Here is a 7,220-nt window from a genome sequence, read left to right as displayed (position 1 = left end):
CTATGGCTTTACTAGGTGTCCTGCGGTAGCCTCCCATTTGGGTGGCTGCCCAAGAGGTCTGGTCTGGCCAAAATGTTGACTCCTCCAGCTCAGTCCTGCTGCATCTTTCTGTAGAGTCTTGAGATGATGTTCCTGCCTGGGTCACTGACCAGCACGCCCGTGCCACTGAGATGGTCACAAGCTGTCTGGTGCTTTCCATTGCATCTGTTAGCACGTTCATCCTTATAAAACACAACGCAGGTGGGAACCTTCCTGGTGCAATACCATAAGCAGGCTCAAGTCCCTCCTGCATTTCTTTATCAACACTGCCAGAAAACCCAGTGTGTGGAAACCTATTCTCTAACCTTTGCAAGGGGTTTTCCCCTCACTCGTTCTTCCTGAACAATCTCCTCCCCATAAGGGTCTTCCCAGCAGCCAGAAAAGCCCATAAACTAAACCAGTCCCTCTGCACACTCGCAGACCAGGGTGCAAGGCCCGAGTGGGCCATCATGGTCATCTGTTGCACCTGGGCACCTGGTCGTCTCTGGAAAACTTGACCCTGCTTTTGTTCATGTCACCTCTGAGTTGACTTCAGTGGTCTCAGTCTGAAGCCTGCTTACATTTTGTGCTGCTTATTGTGAATGACCTACAGCATCCTACAAACACCAGCTGCCGGTTCCTGGTGCTCTTCTCACTTGGGGGAGGTTTCAGTGTGGGCTGGAGGGAGCACCCTGTAGATCGCAGGGGCAAATTAAGTCACAGTCTGCTTTGCCAACCCTGTGTAACGGAGTGAGGTGCAGTACAGAGTTGGGGCTGTTGTCCAAACAGGGGTGACAGGCCATCGTCAATAGCATCCATCCTAGAGTTGATGGGACAGGGTGGGCCACTCACTCCATGCTCTTCCAGAAACTGTCCAGCGGCTGCTTTGCTTGGTCACTCTGCAGTTGTGCACATGGTACAATACTGATGTTTGCTTTGATCCACACAGACTGAAGGCTCGAGACCTAGAGGGCCCCTCTCACTGTCCTTGCCTTCCCCAGGGTCTTCTTGGGAAGGGTGAGTAACAGAGTTTGGTTGGTTCGACCGAGAGGGAGCCAAAGGCAAGAAAGAGCCCTTGATTCAAAACTTGCTCTCCTAATTCATCCCTACCTCCACCCCACAAGGCCCCAAGACCCAGACTTCAGCTCTGAGGAGTGCTTGAGCAGGCAGGGAGGATGGCCGAGGGCAAACGGGCAAGGTCCCGGCTTGTTTTGTTCTGTGTTTGCTGTCTGTGTTTGTGTGGCTGGTCATGGAGAAGGAGACAGGCTGCTGTCCTGGTCATACGATACTGTTTGGCCTGATGGCCAAGGTGCGCAGCACACGGGAGTGACACTGTTTCATGTGCATTGATTTCAACCCAAACCAATAAATGTCTGTTGGAAGTTTGGTTCATAGATATTTTCCTTGCCTGGGACCTTTGCAGAGAGATGTCTCAGGCTGTGTCACAGCCGGGTGGCTGGAGTGGAACAGAAACAAGATCCTAAAAAGTCAGACCGGACTTTGGAGTTCCCTGGTATTGCAGGAGAAGAAAGCAGCTCCTGCTGCTGCAGCAAGATATCCAACTCTTCCATTTCTGGCTCTTGACCTAACATTTCACTTTTGGGACAGGCTGAAAAATCTTTGGAAAGGCAAGAAACTGCCTCCCTGGGTTAATATCCTTTAATGATCAGAGCCCTGAACTCTTTTGATATATTTGTTCACTGATAATAGCCTTCTGTCGTCACCAAGCCTCAATGACAGGGTTAATAGAGGGGTTGTGGAACATCAAATGTCTTCTGTATGTGGCACTTTGCTTAATGGAGCACTGAAGGGGACCTGGCTGCACCATCTCTTCTCTTGGTCCCACGACTCTGCCCCTCCTTTATCCCACCCCCCAGGTGCTCTCAGGAGAAGAAGCAGGAGTGACTGGCCTGCAAACTGTAGGGTCTCCTGGGTTTGGGAGTTGGCTGACCTTGGGATGGGTGATTAAAGAACATATGAGGAGCATCGCATGGTGGACATGCTGGAGAAGGCAAGGAGGTGGGAGATGGGCCAGGTAGGAGCAGAGAGGCAGGAGAGAGTCTGTGCTTTGAGGGTCTCATCAGTTGTGTAGGACCAGGGAAGCTCCCAGTCACTCACAGATACGATGTGCTCTTACGACAGCAACTGCTGAGAGGGGACCCCTCTGGCTCTGGCGCCCACATCCTCTCTTGGATCAGGTGGCTGGAAACTGCATGTAGAAAATCAATACTCTAATTCCACTTTAATGACTTCCATGTCTTTGCCATCTGTCACCCGATGGTTCTTAGCATGCCAAGTCCCACATAAGTGCTAATCATGGGGTTAAGAAGCCAGCAATGTCTTCTGAAGTCACCGCTGAAGACCATGGTGTCACGTCCCACTCCCAGTAAAGAGGGGGAGTAAGTGACTTCAGATTCGTAAATTCTCAACGGCGTGGACCAAGGTGAGATAAATCTCAAGGTCCATATACAAACATTTATTAGCTTCCCAAAATGGTTAGTGTAGGTCTTAACAAGTCCACGGTAATTGGTTAGGTGTATAACAAATGATGGCAAACGGTGAGGTGTGTGTCGTGTTCCTGAACAACAGGGATAGGACAACTTATGGCAAGTGGTACTTAAGGTTGTACTTAAGGTCGTTACTTAACAACTCTAACTGTTACTTAACAATTCTAAGAGAAAAGAGAAACTGAGGGATAGAGAAAGGAAAAGACGGAGAAAAAGACAGAGATAAAGAGATCACCGGTCCTGGTTCCAGCGTCTTTTTCAGGGAATCTTCCCAGGCACAATCTTCTTCTTTCTTGGAAAAATCTTCCCAGGTACGGTCGTCTTTCTTGGGAAGAATCTTCCCAGGCACTACCTTCTTCTATGGTTTCTTCTTTGTTCCCCCCCGGGGGCACTTATTTTCCCCTTTTATGTTTGCTGAATCAGCAGGGTCCACCCCCCTTGCCCAGGACAGCCTCGTCTCGGGTTTCTCCCTTCTCCCAGGTGACGTGTAGCGTGATTTGGGTGGAGAGACGAGTGCCATAGTCATACATGTTCAGCATGATCTCTATAACCTTCGTTAGCATATGCAGGGTGTGCGCTTTCATATGCATGTCACGGATAATGAAGCAAAGGTCACTCGTCGCACACAATGGCCTTGAGAACTGAGAACTAGCAAGCTCGCCACATGAGTGGCAGAACTATCCTGGCTTCACAAGACAGTTCTCCCACACTTTCAGGCGCCAGAAGTGTGAGCCTTATCAGTTCTTTGAAGGCCAGGCCTGCATTATTTATTTCCTTGCGAGTGTTTGAGGCGTTCCATTGGAGGGGCTCCTGCCCTCGTCAGGGAATTTACAGTCCGTCCCTTACACGTGGCCAGGGTTGTCCTGTGCCTCCTTGCAGAGAGCCTAAGAGAGGAGGCCGGTCTCGAGGTGAGAGCATCCTGAGAGATCTGGAGCTGACAGCCCCTTTCTGTACAGCCGTGCTCCGTGTCACAGCCTGTCCCTGTCACTCGGGCTGCACGGTGGCTGCTCTTCAACTGGCTGCTCTGGGGCACCAGCCCCTCCAGTGGGAATCCCACCATCGGTGCTGGGGCAGAGCTGCCCCGCAGAGCAGGGAGCGCAGCAGTGCGCACTGACGTTGATAGCTCTTGCCTACACTGATGGAATAGCAGGCTGCTCCAGAGGAAATGTTGACAGAGTCCAGATTAAACAATAACACCATCACAATATGTTGGGGATTTTCCATCAACGAGGCAAAACAGACTGCAGAGTTAGCCAATACTTTAATCATCTCTTCTCTGAGCCAAGAGAAAGGAACCTTACAAAAAACCCCACCCAAACCCAAAAAACACAACGCAAACAAATCCAAACCCTGCAATTCCCCAAGAAGGCAGGCTATTAACACAAAACACTTGGTTATTATACACAGCATCACAGAAACCCTGATACCTCATTAGGTGATTTTAGTCTTTGCTTCCATATCCCACGGCATCATGAGTCACATTGGTTTCGCTTTGCCCAAGAGAGCGAATAGAGCTGGTCGGAACTGCGTCTTTGTGACGCTCGGCACGGTGTGTTCGGGCAGTGGGTCCTGCCACCTCCTCTGCTGGTGCCAAGGTCCCTGGGCCAGCAGGATGGCTCCAGCAGGCAGGAGAAGAGGAGTGTGGTGGATGGTCCAGGAAACCCTGGCAACCCCGATAGTCCACTCTCTGGAGCAGGACTTCAGGACCAGCACAGCTCCGGCTTGGCATGTTCTGGCATCTCACAAGTGGTGAGAGCAGAACTTGTCTTTCTGCTAGGCTGGGGATGCCTCAGCTGGCTTTGCCTTAGCTTAGATGAGAGGGTTTCCTTCCTTTCCAGCTCCCCAGGGAAAGGGCAAAGGAAGGATGAAATGAGCTTCATAGGCTGGAGCAGCCAGTGCCTGTCCCTTACACCCCTATAACCCCTGGTTCTTCTTCCAGGCAACCCTGACCAAGGATCCTTTCACCCCAGTCATGACAGTGTCAGTGCACACATGGGGCCTCTTTACCCCATGGGCATCATCTCTTGCCAAGGCTTCTTGAGGAGGCATCTTTAGGAGCTCCTTGTCTTGTGAGGAGAGGTGAGAAACGTTATTTAGACATCTTGTAGCCATCCAGGGCACAACCTGTGCTCCATAAGCTGGCTAGAGCCTCTCCAGCAGACCCACACGTACAAAGAGACTGAATCATTTGGGCTGGAAACTTAAAAGGTGCTGTCGTGGTGCTCACATCTCTCTGAGTGTGCTGCTGGCTATGAAGATCATGAGGTATGGCTCAGACAGGCATCAAATCTCCTCTGGAGCAGTCAGGGTAATACCTTCTTGTCGTGCCTTCCCACCTGGGAGAAGGCCAGAGACAGCATCTCCTCCGTGTCATCCCTCTCTGTCCTTCCAGCAGCTTGACTGGGTCTAATCCAGGCTGGTGCTAGACACAGCTTTGTCCCACCACCCTGCTCATGACAAAGACATCTGGTAGGTCTCTGGGGATAACTCCCTTCCCCTGATGTGCCCACAGATAGACATCCCTGGGCTCCTAGTTTCTCCCTCCACTGGCTGCGACCCCAGTGGTGGACAGCCTGGTGTTGTCGTTTTAAAGAGCTCGCCCAGCTGGTCAGAAGGTCAGTGCTACATCTGAGGAGCAATGCCATCTGTCCAGCTCTATGAAGAAGAGTTAGATGCAATGCCTTCTGTCAGTCTGGGACTTGAGTACGGCTTACTCATGCCTCGGTAAGGACTTTGCATAGGCAGGTGGGGAGCTGCTATCTTTGCTCTGCTGGTGCAGCACAAACGGCACATAAGAAAAGGCAAAATCTGCCCTCGAGTTTCAGTTGCTGGTCTCTGACTTTCTAAAACCAGGCATTCTACTGTGTGGGGGCATGGAGGGGGCCACAGAACCAAGCAGTTCCAGCAAGTGATGCTGCAGAGCTGCAGATCCACACGTGCTGTGGCTTCATGTTCAGGGTGGTGGGGGCTGCAGGGGCTGAGCAGGAGCAGACCATCAGGACCGGTCAGGAGCACATGCTGAGTGTGAGGGACCGGCTGACAGATGGACACTGCCAGGTCCAGTCTGCTGAATGAACGTAAGAAAATACATTGAAACAGACCAGAAAGTGCCTGGTTGGGCCAATGTGTCTCATCTTTCTGTCCCGTGCTGAGGGTTCCTCAGAAGAGCTCAGCTCAGGCATCCAGGTAAGAGACAAGTCTCTGAACTGGCCAGCACTCGGTGTCCAAAGGACTTCAGGAAACCTGTCCTACCAGGCTGTCCTCTCCATAAGCCCAGCCTGGAGACAGCCATGCCTTCAAACCATCACCCACAGAGTGGTAGGCTCAGAGCTGCAGCCCCCTGTCTTCAGCGCCCGGGCAGAGCTGCTCCTCTCCCATTAGCTCCCAATAGCTCCCGTCAGCTGCCACCAGTGAGAGGCATCAAAGTGGGTGAGGGGGTGGCCGTGGGTGGAAGGAGAAGGGACAGCTGAGTCACCTCTCAGGATGGGTGTAAATGCTCCTGGTCCCTTTGGATATGTCACTGCCGAGACGAGATGCAAGGGCACAAATGCGCAACATCGTCTCTGCTCAGATGAGTCATGAGTTGACTTTTCCAGTGCAGGCAGCAGCTCTTGGTATCATCACCAGTGCCTCTGTGAGACATCTACCAGCCTCTGGGACCCCTGAGGGCCTCGGCAAGGTTCACTCTCTCATGCTTGTTTTTTTTTTCCTTTCTCTTCTGCTGCTGTGTTTTTAATCTCACAGAATACCAAGGAAGGCTAGCATCTGCGGATGCTGCTGACTGTTGGGTGAAGGCTCTCACATCCAGCCCTGGCACAGGGAGCTGCTGTCTCCAAGGTGGTGACATGCTCCCCATGAGGCCCAGTCCCGGGACTGAGCACTGAATCACTCCATGCAAACAAAAAGAAATATATTTGCTTCCCATTGAGAAATAGCTTTTCACTGTCTGTAAGTGCTCTGCACCACCTGCGTCTCAAGGCCACCTCCACGGTCCCAGCCATGGCCGAGAGCGCAGACAGGCTGAAGGTGTCTGCTTGCTGGGGAAGGAGGCCCCGGCATGGCAGCAGGAAGGGTACGACTTTCGGGATTTGTGGGAAGTTCTTCCCATTAAGGAATCACTGCAGACCCACAGCCCCCATGTAGGGTCTTTACCAAAGGCAAGGGAAAGTCTCCCATTTACCCTTACCCCATCTCTTCTTCATCCTTCTTATCTCCCTAGCCTCCCCCCACAACCCTCAGCTCCTGTCCCTAACCCATGGTCCACTCTGTTGATGTGGCAGCTAAATGCCCCCTCCTCCTGGATGGCCAACGGGTAAGAAACCAACCTCTTCCCAACTCTGTCATTCACCCCCTGGGTGACCCTGGGCTCCTCTACTTCTTCTGCTCCCAGACTGGGCATCAGTTTCCTCCTTGCACCCTGCAGGTCCTTAGACCAAAGATTGCACGTACACACCAAGAGCCCAGACCACAGGACTGGTTTGATGGTGACTTCAACAGGACATTAATCTGGACTCCTGCCACAAGAAGCAATATGTCTCTTGGCAAATGTCAGCTCCATGGGGCTCCCAGCCCACTGCAAGGTGTTAATGCCAGGGCTCTCAGTGCACCCAAGGGCTCTGCGACCCCTTCTCCACCTGCTCATGTTCAAGACCAGCTCTGATGTAGGACAGCCGTGTAATCTGGGATCAGACTGCT

The sequence above is a fragment of the Rissa tridactyla genome, chromosome 15 (assembly GCF_028500815.1).
Source record: "Rissa tridactyla isolate bRisTri1 chromosome 15, bRisTri1.patW.cur.20221130, whole genome shotgun sequence".
Taxonomy (NCBI): Eukaryota; Metazoa; Chordata; class Aves; order Charadriiformes; family Laridae; genus Rissa; species Rissa tridactyla.
This window is presented reverse-complemented; position numbering follows the sequence as displayed.